This window comes from Dermacentor albipictus, unplaced genomic scaffold (genome assembly GCF_038994185.2).
Source record: "Dermacentor albipictus isolate Rhodes 1998 colony unplaced genomic scaffold, USDA_Dalb.pri_finalv2 scaffold_17, whole genome shotgun sequence".
Taxonomy (NCBI): domain Eukaryota; kingdom Metazoa; phylum Arthropoda; class Arachnida; order Ixodida; family Ixodidae; genus Dermacentor; species Dermacentor albipictus.
In genome coordinates this window covers 2,319,915-2,338,268 of record NW_027225571.1, presented here as the reverse complement: position 1 = coordinate 2,338,268, position 18,354 = coordinate 2,319,915, and the positions used below count along the sequence as shown (strand labels likewise).

The window sequence follows — 18,354 nt, the reverse complement described above, 5'->3', positions numbered from 1 at the left end:
GTGTGGTTAATGCTAGCCCTGAGAAATGCATGCATTGCCGCTCCAGTTAACAATATTTCCAAACTACATTTTCCAAAAAGTACAATCTTGAAGAACACTCGTATTTCACCGCACATTTTCAGTGTTCATTCTTTGAAATTCGTAAGGCACGAATCACTACAAAGAGATTCGATATGCATACCGGTTGACTTAAATATGGCATACCATAAACGCCGCACTTCCCCTTGTGAAGATGGTATCGCCTACCAACCCTTACAAAGCATTCATAAGGCTTTTCGTGAACGTATACAAGACGAATATAACGAATTGTGGCGAACCTCTCTGATCCCCGATGATTGAAAATCATCCGTGGTGATACCGAAGTTATAGCCTGGGCGCTCTCCATAACACCTCAAGTCTTACGGCCAATATCACTAACATTAAATGTTATCAAGCTGATGAAAAGAATGGTACTGTTTCGTCTAGATGCCGGCTACATGGGCTGAAGTTCTTTCCTGATGTGATGAGCGGCTTTCGTCACCCTCGCTCAGCCCTGGACAGCATTGCAGACCTAGCTTGTATCATCGCTTGAATTTGCTCGAGAAAACAAGCACTCCGCATATAGTATGCTATTTTTGGAGATACGAGGTCTGTTAGAAAAGTATCCGACCTTTGGCCGAAGAAAAAACTGACAGAACTGGAGCGTTGGAAACCTAATCAGCCTCAAAGTAGTCTCCTTGGGACTCCCCACACGTCCCCCAGCTGTGTTGCCATTGTTGGAAGCATTCCGAGAAGGCCTCTTTCGGAATGGAGTTTAGCTCACCTTTCGTTGCAGCCGTAATGTCCTCTCTTGCCTGAAGTCGCGCTCATTTCAACGGCCTCTTGATTTTGGGAAACAGCCAGAAGTCGCAGGGGGCCATATCAGCAGAGTAAAGAGCCTGTTGAACTACAGGAGTCTGGTTTTTGCCAAAAAAGTCCGAATCAAGTGCGAGGAATGTGCAGGTCCATTGTTGTGATGGATGCGCTAATTTCCTGTTGACCACAACTCCGGTATCTTCCGCCGCACAGCATCACCTCGGCGACGGAGGACATCCCTGTAGTACTCTTTGGTGATTGTTTGACCCTGTGGTGCGTACTCGTAGTGTGCCACACCGCGGTAGTCAAAGAAAGCAGTCCGCATCATGTTGACGTTGCTGCGCACTTGGCGGGCCTTCTTTGGTCTTGATGACGTGGAACGCTTCCACTGTGATTATGGTGTTCATGAAGTCGGGGTCACTGTTCGTGGAATCCAGTATGTCCTGTGAGACTTCAACACGAAGTTGCTTTTGCTCCATCGTGAGCAACTTTGGCACGAATTTCGCCGCAACTCTCTTCATGGCCAAATATTCGGTCATAATGGCATATGCAGAAAAAGTGCTGATGCCCGCCTCTTCCGCAATTTCTCAGATAGTCACACGACGGTCCCGCATCACCACAGCGTTCACTTCGGCAATGACCTGGTCATTTCGGCATGTTGATGGCCGACCGGAGCGTGGCTCGCTCTCCACCGATGTGCGGCCATCTTTAAACCGGTTGTATCACTCCTTAATCTGTGTGCTGCTCACAGCATCGTCACCGAAAGTCATCTGAATCTTCCTAATGGTCTCCACTTGGCTGTCGCCCAGTTTTTGGCAAAATTTGATGCAGTAGTGGCGCTCCAGTCGCTCCGCCAGTTTCCTTGCAATAAATAACCGACGAGCGCACTGCGCACTACCTCACTCATACGTTGCGTCCCAGCAACTGACGCTATCGGCAGGCGGGAGAGAGAAAAAGACAGAAAACTTTATTTGGTCCATTAAGGGTTTAGCGTTCGGTCTTCGTCTTCATCGCTACAGACGCTTGACCTTAGCAGGGTTGAGCCCCTAGTCCAGGACTCCACTGAGCAGCGCTGCTTCGCTTGCGTGCTGCACCATTGCCCTTTGGGCGGTGAGCTCGCAGCTGGTGAGCCGGCTCTCCCACTGCTCCGCACTCGGGGTTTTGTGTTGGTGGAATGTGTAGTTACGTTTACACTCCCAGGTTATATGGTAAAGCGTGGGGGTTGCCTCGCACCACGGGCATGTGTTCCTAAATTGTGTAGGATACATCTTGCTTAGTATATGTAAGTTAGAGAAGGTTCCCGTTTGCAGCCTCCACCAACTAGCTGCTTCTTGCTGTGTTAAGGCTTTGTGTGGCGGGGAGTATCTAATTCTCTTGCCTCTGTGGTAGTTCAGTAACTCTGAATAGCCGATCTCCACGGTGAAGTGCTGTCCCAGGGCGTGTGGCCGCTTGACTCGGTACGTGATCTCGCAAGCCAAGCTGTCTGTCGTTTCATTTCCTTCTATCCCCATGTGTGCCGGAATACAGATTAGTTTGTGGGTTGCGGTGTCTGAGGTGTTCTGCCTTGCAGAAAATAGCTAAGGCAGCCCTGCAGATTCTACCCTTTGTGTAGTTCCTGCATGTCTCTTTTGAATCCGTTAAAATGACAATTGATTTGCCTTTTCGATAGCCCTCAGCCGCCGCTAGCGCAACAGCGACCTCCTCCTCTTCCACTATCCTGGCGCTACGTGTAGTTGCGCAGGTGATTAGCTTGCCTGCGTTGTCAACCACTACCGAAGCTGCCTTAATGCAATTTGTATGTCGATCCCATGGATACAGTGTTGCATCCGTGAAAACCGTGTTTTCTAGTTTGGCTAAATGCCTTTCCACATAATCTGCCCGCGCCTGCCTTCTGGCCGTGTGGAGATTTGGATACATGTTTTTCGGAATGGGATTGACCTCCTTGGGTCGCGCCTAACCTTGTCAGGAGCGCTCTTCCCGTAGCCGTGTCTCTGATTCGGTGAAACTGTGCTCCAAGCTGTGCTTCTGCCAGTTCGGCGAAGGTGTTGCTAAACCCTAGCTGTAGCAGCTTGTCGTTCGCTGTGTTTCTTGGTAAGTGGAGTGCCGTCTTGTAGGCCTTCCGCAAGATTGTCTCTGCTTGTTCCGTTTCGCTCTTGGTCATAGGGTAGTATGGCAGCGAGTAGATTACCCTGCTGAAATTAGGCTTCTGACGAGCTTTAGCGTGTCGTCTTCTTTCATCCCACGCCATCGGTGGGAGACTCTGGTTATCATTCTGCCTACCTGTTCAGCCGACTTGCTGAGTAGGCCGAGTGTGTGGCTGCATTTCCTGCTTGCTTGTAGCCACATTCCCAGGACTCTTATCAAGTTCCTCTCCGGGATGTTTTGCCCCTCCAGTTTCACCTCGAGTGGTGCATCAGTGGGGTGCCTTCCTACCCTCAGTAGCTCAAAAATTCGCGCATGCGCACGAAGGTTCAAGGTCGGCTGATGCAAGCGCGTTTGTTTCATATCCATCAGGAGTTCGCAAAAAAAAAGGTTGAATACCTTTCTAACAGACCTCGTACAGCAAGCTTTCGACTCGGTCCCGCATGAGGATATAATTTGCGCACTTGCGACCACTGGAAATTCGCGTCGTCTGCTTCTATTTTTTCGCAATTTTCTATCAGAGCACAGAATGAAAGTTGGCGCTAGAGGAGAAATAAGTGAATCGCGCAATTCGATGCGTGGTGTCCTGCAAGGGAGCGTTGTATCACCTCTTCTTCTTAACTGCTTTCTTGTTGGGCTTCTTCGCCATTTGCCTCAGAAATGTGACTTTCCAATAGGCACATCTGTCTATGATGATGACATCGCTCGGTGAATCAGTGGCCCTTCGTACCTTGGCGCACGCCTTATCGTGCAAGCTTGCAGAAAGCTCTGAATGCGACTGCAGAGTACTTGGATGAAGTTGAGTTATATTTTTCACCTGCCAAGTCGGCTGCAATTGCATTCCAGCCCAGACAACGTGCGCGCCGAACCATGAGTCGACTGTACACCTTGGCGAGACACCAATAAGATAGGTACAACACCCTTACCTGGAAGTTGTTATTCATGATCGCCTCTGGTGGCGTCCTGCGGCTAAATCTTTACGGCGCAAACCACTGTCCCTCCTCAAACATGTGGCCGCCTTGACTGCTAGGGGTTCCGGCTTCGACCAATTAAGCGACAGCACTACAGGTGCGTCAGCCATCTGTATTCTCTGGCGTAATGTATGCGTCGCCATTCCTGAATGTGCCGCCATAGTTTGATGACCCAACTGGTAAGTGACCATCGGATCGCCCTCAGGGTCATGCTTCGCTTACCTCGCGAGGCAGAATCAGTGGCATTACATACTGAAGCAGATTAGTTGCCCCTGAGGCTGCAAGCAGACCACAGAGCTCTACGCCACATCGAGCGTCTTCACCGCGCAAAGAATGACCAAGCACTTCTTAATCGGCTGACCCAGCGCCCATTCTCTTGCGTAAGTTAAATGATGGCATTGTGTAAAACCATTGCGGTAATTCTGAAGGGACTACTTCAGTTACACCCCTCAAATGTTTCAGCAAATGTCTATCCCCCGTTTATGTTGCAATTCCACAAATACACGAAAAGTCTGCACTGCCTGTTCCAGCGCTATTCCATTTGGCCCGGTCACACTTACTCGAACGGTTTGGAGATTATGTTAAAATATTTACGGATGAATCCGTACATAGCGACTACCAAGGCGCCCATCCAGCTTACTTCTGCCCTTCAACTGGCATCCAGCGGGTGCTTCGCATAGCGCATCCAGCCTCATCAACAACTGCGGAGATGGCAGCGATTGATGTTGCTTTGGCAGCAGTGGCAGCGGCAGCACTGGTAGCAGTGTTGGCAGCAGTGGCGGTGGAGCCGACATATTTACTTAGTTTGATCGTCCTACACACAGGTTTTGCCTGCTTCGAGGTGCAACGACGTCGACTGCTCACTTGCGGACTTCACGGCTGCGTCTGCGCGCCGTTTTGCCACATCATACCTTCTTCGGTTGGGTGGCATACGCACGTACGGCTGACGTAGCTTTCCGAGTGAAATCAGCACCCCCTGACCTTCGACGGACACTGCCCCTGGCTATAAAGGACCTGCATCTTCTACTCGACCGGCACTTTGGCAGCAGTGGCAGCGGAGCCAACATATTTACTTACTCGGATCGTCCTACACACAGGTTTTGCCTGCCTCGAGGTGCAACGACATTGAGTGCCACTTGCGGACTTCACGGATGCGTCTGCGCGGGATTGTTCCTGTTTTGCCACATCATACCGTCTTTGGTTGGGTGGCATACGCGCTTACGGCTGACGTAGATTTCCGAGTGAAATCAGCGCCCCCTGACCGTCGACTGGCACTGCCCCTGGCTATAAAGGACCTGCATCTTCTACCCGACCGGCACTTTGGCAGCAGTGGCGGCGGAGCCACCATATTTCCTTACTTAGATCGTCGTACACACAGGTTTTGCCTCGAGGTGCAACGACGTTGACTGCCAGTTGCGGACTTCATGGCTGCGTCTGCGCGGGATTGTTCCTGTTTTGCCACATCATACCGTCTTTGGTTGGGTGGCATACGCGCTTACGGCTGACGTAGCTTTCCGAGTGAAATCAGCGCCCCCTGACCTTCGACTGGCACTGCCCCTGGCTATAAAGGACCTGCATCTTCTACCCGACCGGCACTATGGCAGCAGTGGCGGCGGAGCCAACATATTTACTTACTTTGATCGTCCTACACACAGGTTTTGCCTGCCTCGAGGTGCAACGACATTGACTGCCACTTGCGGACTTCACGGCTGCGTCTGCGCGGGATTGTTCCTGTTTTGCCACATCATACCGTCTTCGGTTGGGTGGCATACGCACTTACGGCTGACGTAGCTTTCTGAGTGAAATCAGTGCCCCCTGACCTTCGACTGGCACTGCCCCTGACTATAAAGGACCTGCATCTTCTACCCGACAGGCACTTTGGCAGCAGTGCCGGCGGAGCCGACATATTTACTTACTTTGATCGTCCTACACACAGGTTTGTGCGGAATCTTGTATGTTTCCTTTTCTTACTTACTCCGTCACTGCTGCCAAACGTGAAGTGTAAATGTCAGGTACTAAAATGACGCATGAACTAACCAAGTTCCTAAAAGACATTCGGCAAGAAATGCGTTACATGTGAAGCGCTATTGAAGAACTCCGAAAGGAATTCAAAGACATGAAGCATTCTATGGATTTCTTCAGCACCCAGTTTGATGCAACGACGACACGGTGTGCTGCAATTGAAAAAGAAAACGCTTCCTTAAAAAAAGGAAAACACTGCTTTGACAGCCAATCTCAGGAACTTGGAGGGCAAGTGTTTGGCCTTGAGTAGAAGATGACAACCCAGGAACACCACTGAAGAAACAGAAACGTTGAAATTAAAGGTGTGCCATTCACTGACAATGAAAATCTTTTTGCAGCAGTAGCGAAGCTCGGCAGCCTGATCAATGAGCCTCTCTGTGACGCAGACGTCGATGTTTGTCACCGTGTGCCGCGGAAAGATGGTGGCTGTCCGAATATTGTCGTTCAGTTTCGTTCGCATTCAAAGCGTGATGGGCTCATTGAAAAGGCGCGAAAAAAGCGTATATCCGCCACTGATCTCGGTAAATGTGGTCATGCTTCTATTTTCGTAAATGAGCACCTGCGCCCAACACTAAAGAAGGTTCTTGGGCAAGTTGTTGCGCGAAAGAAAGACAAACAGTGGAAGTACGCGTGGACTCTGGATAGTAAAATTTTGGTGCGGAAAGCTGACACATCACGGGCACTATGCATACCTGCAGTTCAAGACCTTGATAAAATGGAGTAAGCGCTTGCAAGTGTGCATCGGACGTCGTCCTTACTGCAGCAGTTAAACATGGCGGAAAGACTGTTCACACCAAGCGATGTCGGTAAAATATTTGCTAAGAGAAATAAGTGCACGTCCTTTTTTACATTTAAACACGCAATCTGCACGCAATAAGGACGATGATCTCAGCGCATTGCTGTCCTCTCTTGGTTTTTTATTTGACATTGTCATGCTGTGCGAAACATGGTATCGCAACGAAGAAGTATTGCAAATATCAGACTATGTCTCTCATTATCTGAATCAATGCAATAAAAAAGGCGGCGGTGTTCTGTTGCTTACTAGGACTAACTTGCATTGCGAATTGTTGTAATACTTTACTCAAGTTACTGCTGACTTTGAAATTTTGACTGTTTTTCATGGTCGCAGCATTTTTTCTGTGGTATATCGCCCACCGGGAGGGAATGTGGTTAATTTTCTTAAATACATCGATAACCTGCTATCCTGGGTTAACGATAACGACTACAGTTTAGTTTTGGGTGGCGATATTAATATTACCATGTTACACGAGAGCACACATCACAGAGACACATTGGGGGTACTTGAATCAAATGCTTGCATTAATACAATTACTGCTCCTACTCGTATTCAAGGTGACTGCCAAAGTTTACTCGATGTTTTCACTATGAATTTTGACACACAAAACATTTTATCAAGCGTCATCACTGCTCACGTCAGTGACCACTTGCCTATCTTTCTACTTGTTAATTCACCTGTGTGGCCCTCGCGTCTTTCTAAAGATCAACAATTAACATTTCAGGATATTAACCCATTCACACTTGATAAGTTTCGCAACGAAATATTTCACATAAACTGGCAAGACATTTATAACGAGAAAGACTGTGACAAAGCGTACGAGTTGTTGTTATCCTTTTTTCAGAGCGCTTACATAAAGTCATTTAAACGCAAAACCAAAAAAGCCAAAAAAGCAAGGAAACCTTGGATTACTGAGAGTACGCTGAAGCTGATCAAACAAAAAGATGCTCTTTTCAAGCACTTCCTAGACACAAGGGATGCAACACATTTAACAGAGTTTAAAAAATGCCGGAATAAGCTTAATGGTGCTTTAAGGGCAGTAAAAGTGCAATATTTTGAGAAATTATTTAACAAAGAAACGATAATGCGAACCGATATCCCATGGAAAAAACTAAACAGTTTACTTCGTGTAAACAATCAGCCAGAGAATGCAGCATAGTTAGAAATAAATAATCAGCCAACATCAGGCACGGCATTGGCTTACGCTTTTAACAATCACTTTGTATCGCTGGTGAATAGCTCCTACGATCCTAGTTGCACAGAATACATAAAATAAAAAGTCGTCGAAAGTGCATTCCTAAGCCCTTCTAACACTCATTAAATCTACAGCAGGTTTCTCAGCCTTCGAGATAGCAGTAGTTGCGATGTCGATGATTTGTCCTGTCTTAGAGCACGTGTACAATCTTACATTGACGAATGGTATATTTCCTAGGCGCATGCAAATAGCGAAGGTAACAGCACTTTTCAAATCTGGCGACAGAAACGAGCTCTCAAATTAGAGCCCAATATCGATCCTGCCTATTTTTTCTAAATGTCTCGAGAAATTGATTAATGCAAGCGTAACCTCTTTTTGTAAAAAGCACGATGTAATTACAGATTACCAGTATGGGTTTAGAAAAACTCGTTCAACAGAAATAGCTTTACTGATGCAAAAAGAGAACATTTTGCGAGGCTTTGAAGACGATTTAGTTACTCTCGGTGTCTTTGATTTTTCGAAGGCTTTTGACACCCTTAATCCCAATACTCTTCTAAGAAAACTTGACATTTATGGCTTTAGGGGAACTTTCCTGAACTTAATTAGAAGTTATTTGCAGTACAGGTATCAGACCGTTGTTGTAGGTAACTATTCAAAAAATTTGCCTATATTTGCTGGAGTTCCCAAGGAAGCATACTAGGACCACTATTATTTAACCTGTACATAAATGACATGACTAATATCAACACCGGCGCACAATTTGTTATCTATGCCGGCGACACTAGTTTATTCATAACTTCTAAGGACGTGAAAGAATTGCTATGTGTTGCTAATGATACACTAGCCTAAATAAACAAGCGGAGCTTATTCAACTCATTAACTATTAATACTACCAAAACAAAAGACGTGCTTTTTCAGCCAAAAAACAAAAGGCATAGTATTAACGGACATCTAAGAATAGGTACTTCTTTCATAGACATAGTACCATCGGTTAAAAGCTTAGGTGTCATATTCCAAGAGAATATGCTGTGGAATGACCATGTTAACATTATTGCTAACAAACTCGCACGAGTTCTTGGAATACTAATAAGATTACGCTTCCTTTTACCATTAAGAGTGAAGCTCCTACTTTATAATTCTCTTTTTTTTATCTCATGTTAACTATTGTCACCTCGTATGGGGCAACACGACTAGCAATAACATCAACATTCCATATTTATTGCAAAAGAAAGCCATCCGTGCAATTTCAAACTCTTCATTCGATGCGCATACTGATCCTCTTTTAAGTCAATTAGATATAGCGCCAATAAAATCGGTCTACAATACAATTTTGCTAGAACGCTTTTTAACACAAAGAAAAGGTAGCACAAATTTCTCGAGCACTTGTCAAGGCTAACATTAAATGCAAGCAGGTTCTGTACACGCCACAGAGAAACTTGGCATATTCCGCACTCAAGAACTAACTACGGGAATCAAATGCTGCGTAATGAACTACCCATTTCTACTTAAATCTCTTCATTAATCGCCATACTTATTATCATTTTAATCAGGTGCCCAAACTTGCCACTCATATTGGCTTTCACGTGAATGCCTAATGCTTTTATTTGTGTTTTGTTCTTATGTACACGCATTCTAAGCTGTAATTGGACAGTGACTTATTTAGTTTTGTATTTCTGTGAATGTTACCCGTAAATGAAAAGTGATTCATGTTGTCTGCATTTTGTTGTTTTCCTGTTCCTGTTTTTCGTAACTGGTATGACAATTACAATTTCTGCATTCATGTCAATTTTTCGCCGCAGTGCGAAAGTACTTTGTATAAATAGTCCCATTTATCCACACATTGTTTACATTTATATTTCTTGTCCATTACATCTGTTAATCTTATATTTATGCACGCATTGCTGCGTGATGCCAAAGAAATCAATGAGGAACACAGACCTAGTCAAGCCAATTTTATGGCTTTTTGTCTGTGCCCCTGTCATCTGTACGTTGTATAGATACAAATAAAGTTCAAGTTCAAGTACATCCAAGAAGAGTTAAGGACATTGAAGGTTGCCATCCTCACGGACTCTCGCGCTACCCTCGGAAGACAACCGAGATATGACGCTGATTGCCCAGTTGTGCATAGCGTCATTGAATCTGCTAGCAGAATTACACCTTGTGGAATATCCCTCGTTGGCTAGTGGATATCTTCGCACATGTTTATCACCGGAAACGAAGAAGCCAATCGACTCGCTTCCATTTGTGCTCACAAAGAATGTGACTGTCCGGAAATTTAGTGTAGGCTTGCCGATGCTCCTCTCTTGACTTATCGATACCTCCTCAAGAAGAACCCAGACCAGCGTGTTACAATATAATCCTTTCCTCCCCGTGATCATGGTCGAAGCTAGCCTCGTCGTGCTAGAGTTCTATTGCTCAAGTTAAAGGTTGGTTCTGTCCTGGTGTCTGAATGTTTATACCAGCAAGGATGTGTGCACAGTCCGTCGTGTGCTTCTTGTGGTTCCTGCGAAACACGAGAGTACCTTATATTAGAGTGTCCTGCTTTCGTTTCGCTGCGCACGTCGCTACTAAGGGACCATAGCCTACTTGGCCTGCAGTGTACGACGCTTGATCATTGCCTGTATCCGACTGGCTGTGCTTCTCGACGCGACCAGGCTCATCGCACCCTACTTACTTTTCTACAAGAAACTGGCTTCGCTTCCTGTTTGTGAGAGACTTTGCAAGGTGCGAAATATTTTTTTGCTAACTGTTTTAGTTTTGTATTTTTACATCCTCCTGTAATTAGTGTGACCTGCGTGTTTTTTTTTTCTATTCTGGTGTGTATGTTCTGTTCCTACCTGCTCTCTGTATGCCTTGCTTTGTTTTCGTGTTTGGTGCCTGTCATGTTGCTATTTATTTCTTCGTTACTTCTTTTCTCCTTATCTTCAAATGCCTTTTCGATCCCGTCCTTCCTAAGGAGTAGGCAGGCTTCGTGCCTCTTTGCGTGGCAGTTTGCAGACTGCTCCTTCCCTATTTACCTCTGTGTGTGTGTGTGTATGTCCTCCTCCCTCTCTCCCTGTTATATTTGTTTCCCCCTTCCCCATTCCCCCGGTGTAGGGTAGCCAACCGGACGTTATTCTGGTTAACCTCCCTGCCTTCTACTTATCTCTTTCCCTCCTGTATGTGTGCTTTCATATAACATAATAATAATAATAATAATAATAATAATAATAATAATAATAATAATAATAATAATAATAATAATAATAATAATAATAATAATAATAATAATGAGCACTAATAATAATAGTAATAGCTTATCATCCAATATTGGTAACTCAGAAACTAACTTTAGTTAACAGTTAATAATCAATCGTAGGTAACAGTTAGATACATTAGTAATTACAACAATTATCTTAACGACCCGCGCAACAAATATTTTCTTAAAAATGAACCACGTTCTTTAGTAACTATCTTTAAATATATGCTGGTGACAGCTACTTTTCTTAGACATCATAAGTGTGCCCAATGCGATCAATTTAATTGAAGAAACGAAAACAAAGACACGGTGACATCAGTTTTAAAGTTCCCGCGTAAAACAATACAATACAATAAATAATACAAGCACAACACTCACGAATCCATCTCTGCTGCGGTTTGTTTGGAAATCACTTCAAACTTCTGCTGAAACATCTGGAATAAACTGCATTTGGCGTCGTGAAATAATACGTAAAGCACAGATTTTGCGTTGCATAAAAATACTTCTACGAACATTATTCGGATGATTCGGAATGCGCACTGTGCAAGACAAAGTTAGTCCGCCGCGAGGACTACTTCAGACAACTATTGTAGAGGGTCTCCCAGCCAACTTGAGTGAAGGTTTAAAAATATGCCGAAGCACTGCAGGAATACGTGATCAAATGCATATTGCCAGTTTTTGTATATAACAATTCACACGTTTTAATGCGTGAGCATTAAAAGTGTCAAAGTGGAAAAAGAAAGTGTATGTGGGATAAGTGCGGGAAGCCGGTTACATGGTAATACATATATCATGTATATCTGATTCATCCCCAACTTTACCTATCTGACGGTGGTGTGCTCCGGTCCACCGTCAGTTACACTTCGCCCCTCGAAGAGGCAGGGAGGGTGTCAAGCGAGCTCCTGAACAACACATTGCAATGTGGTGAACACGGCTTAAATCTTGGATCCGGGACCTCAGAGAGGTGCGACGTAACGCTAGGCAATTCTCAAGCCTTTACGCTAAATCGCCACTGACTTTTTTTAAAACTCTGCCTAATTTCATATTCATTTATTCAAGAATAATTAACGAGCTTCGCAAAATTCTCTTGAGGGCACAACTTGAAGTCAGAAAGTTGTAGAGTGTTCAAGGAAACGCCTAAATCAGCATTTTGTAACTTCCTATACTCGTTATGGGATCAGATTTTCAACATCGTAAAGGAGGCCCGTCTAAATGTAAGAGAAAGTGCGCGACATGCCCGCTTGCGCTCCGCAATTGCAGTGTTCTCAAACATGCCTTGTACATATGAACGAACAACACATTTCGCCCAGCTGGTGCCCTGCTGGTGTGCTTATCTCTTTCACGAACCGCCGCGAGGCCAACGCCTGCCCCGCAGCCCTGTTGCATTTTAAGCGGCAGCAAAACCGGCTAAATGCGGCGTTCGTTCTTGCGTGCGACGTTTGAGAGCACTGCAATCGCGGCGCGCCAGCGAGCATGGCACGTACCTTTTTTTCATGCTTTGCGGGTTTTCTTTAAGACGCAGAAAAAAATTATTACTTAACAAGTTGGAAGTTAGGAAAGGCTGAATGAGATGCTTCATAGAATGTTCTGCAAGTTATGTCTTGAAGTTTTGCAGCCAACATAATAATCGCGAAGTTAGTTAATCAATATTGAATAATTGTGCAGTTTAGCAGAAGACACACAAACACACCAGAAGTGTGACTTGCTCCACCTATAAGCTCGAAGTAGCGGATTCGATGCCGTCCGCGGCTGCTGAATTTCTATAGGAGCGAATTGCGAAAAAAAAAAACACTCGAGTACCTAATTTTAGTTGCGCGGTAAAGAGCCCCGGGTAGTCAAAATTATTGCGGAGTCTCCCACTACGGCGTGCATCGTAATCAGATCGGGGTTTTGGCACGCTTCATCCCCAGAATTTTGTTCTTTGCTGGATACAATTGCCAACAGCATGGATTTGTCGCGTCCTCCCACAGTGCTTCGGCATAATTTTAAACCTTGGCTAAAATTAGCTGGGTCACCGTGTATAACGTCGCAAAGCGCGACTCATATCAGTATCACCTGATGATACTTGGGAAATATTCCAGTAAACAACTACTTTCAACGTGGGCTGTGTTGGTGATTTTGTCTACGGCTTCCCCAGATAAGTTGTGGCTCGAGAATTCATTACCTCGAAGGGACAAGTAGGTAATACATTGCCAAGGTCGTCGACTTGCTTGGCCTCGTAGCTCACTTTACAAACCTACTATATTTTTTTGTTCTGTATGAGATTTAGTCGATCACATTTGTCGAAGGCAAAAAAAAAAAAGAAAGGAAGCCCGAAACTTCGTATAGGCACGGTAGTGAAGTGTTCTGTAGCTAAATGGCGTGTCACAGGCAGTGCAGATGTATAGGCAACCAATCAGACAAGCAAACAGAGGCCACCAATTTATTCGCGATAGCGTAAGACTCGAAGAGCCAGAGCATGGTGCAGAAGCCCTTTCCAAGGGGAGCTGAAGGACGAGGAAGACGATGTCCCCACTAGTCCTAGCATTATTAATGATCCCAGTGAACAAGATTAGACACGAGAAGGTAAGAGTATGGTAAGAACATGAAGTGCATCAAGTCGTTTCGCAGGTGTTTCTTTCTCCAGGGTAGCGTACCCCACCGCTGACGAGTTGTTGCGACGCCTCTTTATCGAAGCTCGACCGACGTTACTATTTGGTAGCGTGGCGTTGGCGGCGGGCTTCAGTCATCCGGTAGACCATGGCGACAAGGTAAGGACGAGGCAATTTCTGGTGCTAAACTTGCACGGTTTATTCAATGGTTCGTGAAAGATAAGAAGAAGATAATCAAGTGAAAAAGTACATTGCGGAGCCCCTTTAAATAGGCTCGCGAACACATAAGCAAAGTCTGCCCGACTCTTGGCCAATCCCCGCGAGTGGGTAAGCGCCAAACTCATCAAGGACATCATCATCATCATCACCATCATCATCATCAAATAGGCTCGCTAAAATCGTGGGCGGGATCTTGCTCACGTCAACGTCACGTGACAGGCACTGAGTCTGGTTTGTGGATGGGCGTCTCCCACTTTCAGTGAGCCGGTACGGGCCCGCCTCCGCAGGTACCAACCCGCACGTCCGGGATCGGAGGCGCTTATCCTTTCTTCTGGGCGACGTTGGTTCGCGGAAAGGGCGCCTGGTCCATTCTCCCAGTTGACGTGGCAAGTCCTCGACGTGGCTTTGCAGATGCTCTCACTTTCAGTGAGCCCGCAGGTCCGGGAGGGGTGGCTTGATCCTTTCTTCTAGGCGACGTTGGTTCGCGGAAGTTCTCCTGTAGAGTTTGACAGTTCGCGGAAAGGGCGTCTGGTTGTGGATAGGTGGCTAATTCATTGCCCCAGTTGACGTCTTCACGAGCGTGTCTCCGCTGGCGGCAGACCGGGGGTCCTGTCTAGCTAGCGGAAAGGGTACACACACAAAGGGGCCTGTGAACACTGCGGGGCGTCCGCCAGACCGGACTCCACTCGAGATAACCATAGCGAATTAGGAATTCATCCTCGTTTCGATGAGGCATGGTGGTCGAGCATCCCTTTTTCACGGGGTGCTACACGCCAGCCGTAACACAGGGTAGTGTACTCAGTCCCTTTCTATTTAACTGTGTTATGGCTTACTTACCCCATATCCTGCCTGATACCTTGCATTATTCACTATATGCAGACGACTTGTGCATATGGGCATCTGATTATATTACTCAAGCCGTGCATCAAAAGCTACAAGCTGGCCTAACACTAATTAATGATCGTTTGAAAGGCAGTGGTATGATTATTTCACATGAGAAAACTGCTACACTTCCTTTTGCAATGAAATCCCTAATGAGATTCCAGCTCGTGCTAGACTCTCAGCATCGCCAATTTGTGCGACAACACAAGCTATTGGGTATTATTATAGACAGACGGCTATCATGGGCTCTCCAAATAAAAGCATTAGAGGAGAAAGTTAACTCCCTGATAAACATTTTTCGTCGATTTGCTGGAGTTAGGTGGAGTAGTTTGTGGTGTTCACCCGCGACGCTCACGGCGCGCCGGACGACCACCACCGCGGGTTCGAGCACTCCGAGCCGCCACGCGTGCAGGGCACCGCGCGTCCGCGCCTGCTCCGGCCCGCTCCGTGTGCCGACGCGCAGCTGCGCGCGTACGCGCCCCGCCGGCCCCCCCACAGCTTAGGGGAAGGCGAGACCGCACGCGCGCAGCAAGGGAGACCCTAGGCAAAGCTCTCGCGAAGACAGAAAGTACATTTATTACACTGGGAGTCAATACAAACACACGTTTTAACATAAGGGTCCGAATATTAATCACACAAAACATGGCCGAATGGTCGCCGGTGGCCGCTAGAATGGCGCCCCGCGACAAGGAGAGAAACAAAGAACAAAGAACCCCCAGCAGTAAGAATTTGCCTATCCTTCGGTCAGCGCCTGCCATCGTGCGCCCCCCAGCAGAGAAAGGGGAAATAGAGAGAAACGACAGACGAACAGACGGGGGCACGATCGGCAGACGCTGCCTCAGGACATCGAGACGACGGAAGAGTGCGCGCGCGCCCGGCGAGGCCGGGACCCCGACGAGCCGAAGTAACCATCGGCCGGCGGCGGACAAAGGAGGCCGCCGCCGGCAGAGAGGAACATGTACGCACCTTCCGACGCCCCGATGTGGTCTCCCCGGGCGCCCGTCTTGCGCGCGCTTACCCGGAGTGCACGCAAGCAGGGCCCGAATCCCGCCAAAATGTCGGCCAATAGGAAACGCCTGTTGACCTTCGCGTGGGCGGGGTGACAGCCGAGCGACAGTGTTTTATGACCCGCTGCCACCCCGTCCAGGCAAGGAGGAGAGGGACACGGAGCCCCCGGCAACACAACGCAACGGCTTTACACAACCACCGCGAGAACCGGAAACCCCACAAGTTCAACCTCTTCCTTAATACGCATTCACTCGGCAATCGTTAGACAAAGAATAGCATAATCTGCTCCTGCGGTACGTGGAATATCCTGTTATCTAGATGATGCAATTCAAAGATTGCTGGACAAAAGCCTTCGCATATGTCGTGGTGTTCCACGTGCATCTGTCAGTGTTTGGTAATTGCTGAGTCCCGCCAACCACCTTTTCATGCACTAAGATTTACGGAAGCTTGTCGTCCCTTTTTTCGTTTGGCTACAAAACACGCTTCAGGATATAACCGCTGCACGCATAGCTGAAGAAATATCGCGGTGCAAAAACTTACTGCCTGCTTACGAATACTGGCCTACTTGAGCAGCATATTCCCCATGGCGACTAGCAATTCCAGAAATAGCCACTTCAATTCCTGGATTAGGTCACAAATGTGATATGATTGTAGTCGCGATAAAGCAATTAACTTTATCGCATCTTAACACTAAGTACGTAGATCGCATTCACGTGTATACCGATGGATCATGCTAGAAACGAAGCTCTACACCTGCGCTTTGTATACCTGCATACCAAGAGAAAAGAGCTTATAAGCTTTGCCAATTTACAGCGTCCACAACGGCAGAACTTTACGCAATACTTTTTTTAAGGTTACATATGTCAGCAGTCCGAACCACTTCGCTGGGTGAACAAGTCAGTGTATACGCGGGTTTAGCTCGACGTTTGCTATTCGTTTCACTCAGAGAGTTGCATTCGAAGAATTTGCGCAGAGTCGTTCAGCGGTAACACTACAGCACGTGCGCATAGTGCTCAATGCCTTAGCCGAAGACAAAAAGTTACGTTCGATCGGCTGCACAGCCTATTTGAGCGGTGCAGTCCCTTTTTGAGAGGCACAGTTGTGTCAATTTGAGGTGTAACATCGTGCCCTTGTTCTATGGGGCTCCAAGAACGTAAGGCGGCTGCGACATAACGGCAAAATTGTGCAATAAATAGCAGTAATTGTTACGGTGTTTATTTCTCCAATTATTGTTATGTCGGCGCCGCCGGGAAATCTCGGGGTCCTTCGAACGCAGTCAACCTTTTGCAGGTCACATTGAACGCGATTGTGTAGGTCCAAGATGGCCGCGCCTCGTTCGCGTCTGAGGGCTCATTTCTCGCTTGGGCCTCCCGGTCGTGCTACTGCTGCCACCTAGGGAAGTGGTACCACCTCTCCGACAGTCGCTTCAGAGGAAAGCGCCGCCGCCGAGCCTATATTGCTTCAAGACCAATTCCTGCCGCTAGCAAAAGCGGCGTCTCTCGTCGCTGGCAATGCACGCAGAAGCTGTTTGTATGCGCCGCAGTGCGCACGCGGTAGCTGTGTTTGAATCAAGAGGTTATATAAAACTGCTGGAGTGGTGGTTCCTGCAGCCGCCTACGAGTGCAAGTGAAGCCGCAGCAGTCACATTGCTAGAGGCAAAAGAGGCGCGCCCCCAGCATAGGCGGCAGCGGAATAGGCGCAAAATACGGTTGTATTCTTAGTTTCGCAATGAAAAGAAATCGAAAAGAAACCTCTCGAAGTTGTACATTAGTTCTGCATTGTACAAATTTTCTGCATTCATCTTTCTTTTTTTTTGTCGCAGGCTTCGAGAAAACCAACCGGCGGGACGCTTCGACAATTGGACTTCGTCGCTATGGAAAATTATGAATGTTCTCTCGCGTGATGTCACGGCGTAATATACGCCATTGGTTACCCGCTGGTTGAAGAGAAATATTTTTCAGGCACCTTTTGTGAAGACCTAATGCACCATCCATCAGCAACTTCTTTATTGATAGCACCGACTTCAATAAATGAAGTTGGCGGAACACAGACTTCATTTATTGTTTTGTTGTATTTCTTGTGAGTGTGGGCTATATAATGGCTGTGGACATGGGAAGAAAACGCACTTCATACTTTTTTATCTACTCCAGGTAGTTCGAAAAAGGAACTCACACCATTGGAGACCTGGTTTATTCGCACTGCTCTATTAAGAGCTCTTAATTCTAGCAGAAAACTGCCAAGCTGGTTTTCTCAGGAAAGGCACCGCAAATCCCACATTTTAGCATCCTGAAAAACTTCACACTTATATAAGGAATAGCGAGGTAGCCTCATCAAGCTTCACTGTGGACGTTCACTTATAGTTTATATGCGCCTAAGGAAAGTGATGGCTCTCATCCATCGCGTCGACAACATTTTTTATGTAACATACACATTGCGCTGGCGCAGTTGGAGATATA

At 46.6% G+C, this 18,354-nt stretch overlaps 1 long non-coding RNA gene and 1 pseudogene across 1 annotated transcript; one reads left to right on the top strand and one right to left on the bottom strand.

Moving 5' to 3' along the window:
* Nucleotides 1–1,139: 1,139 nt before the first annotated feature.
* LOC135897844 (protein GVQW3-like) lies at nt 1,140–2,345 on the bottom strand (annotated as a pseudogene).
* An 11,340-nt stretch (nt 2,346–13,685) lies between these two features.
* On the top strand, nt 13,686–17,935 carry LOC135897836 (uncharacterized). The gene is made up of 3 exons (XR_010563167.1): nt 13,686–13,763; nt 13,809–13,948; nt 17,721–17,935. It is a non-coding gene; the product is annotated as an uncharacterized lncRNA (long non-coding RNA).
* The last annotated feature ends 419 nt before the right edge of the window (nt 17,936–18,354 follow it).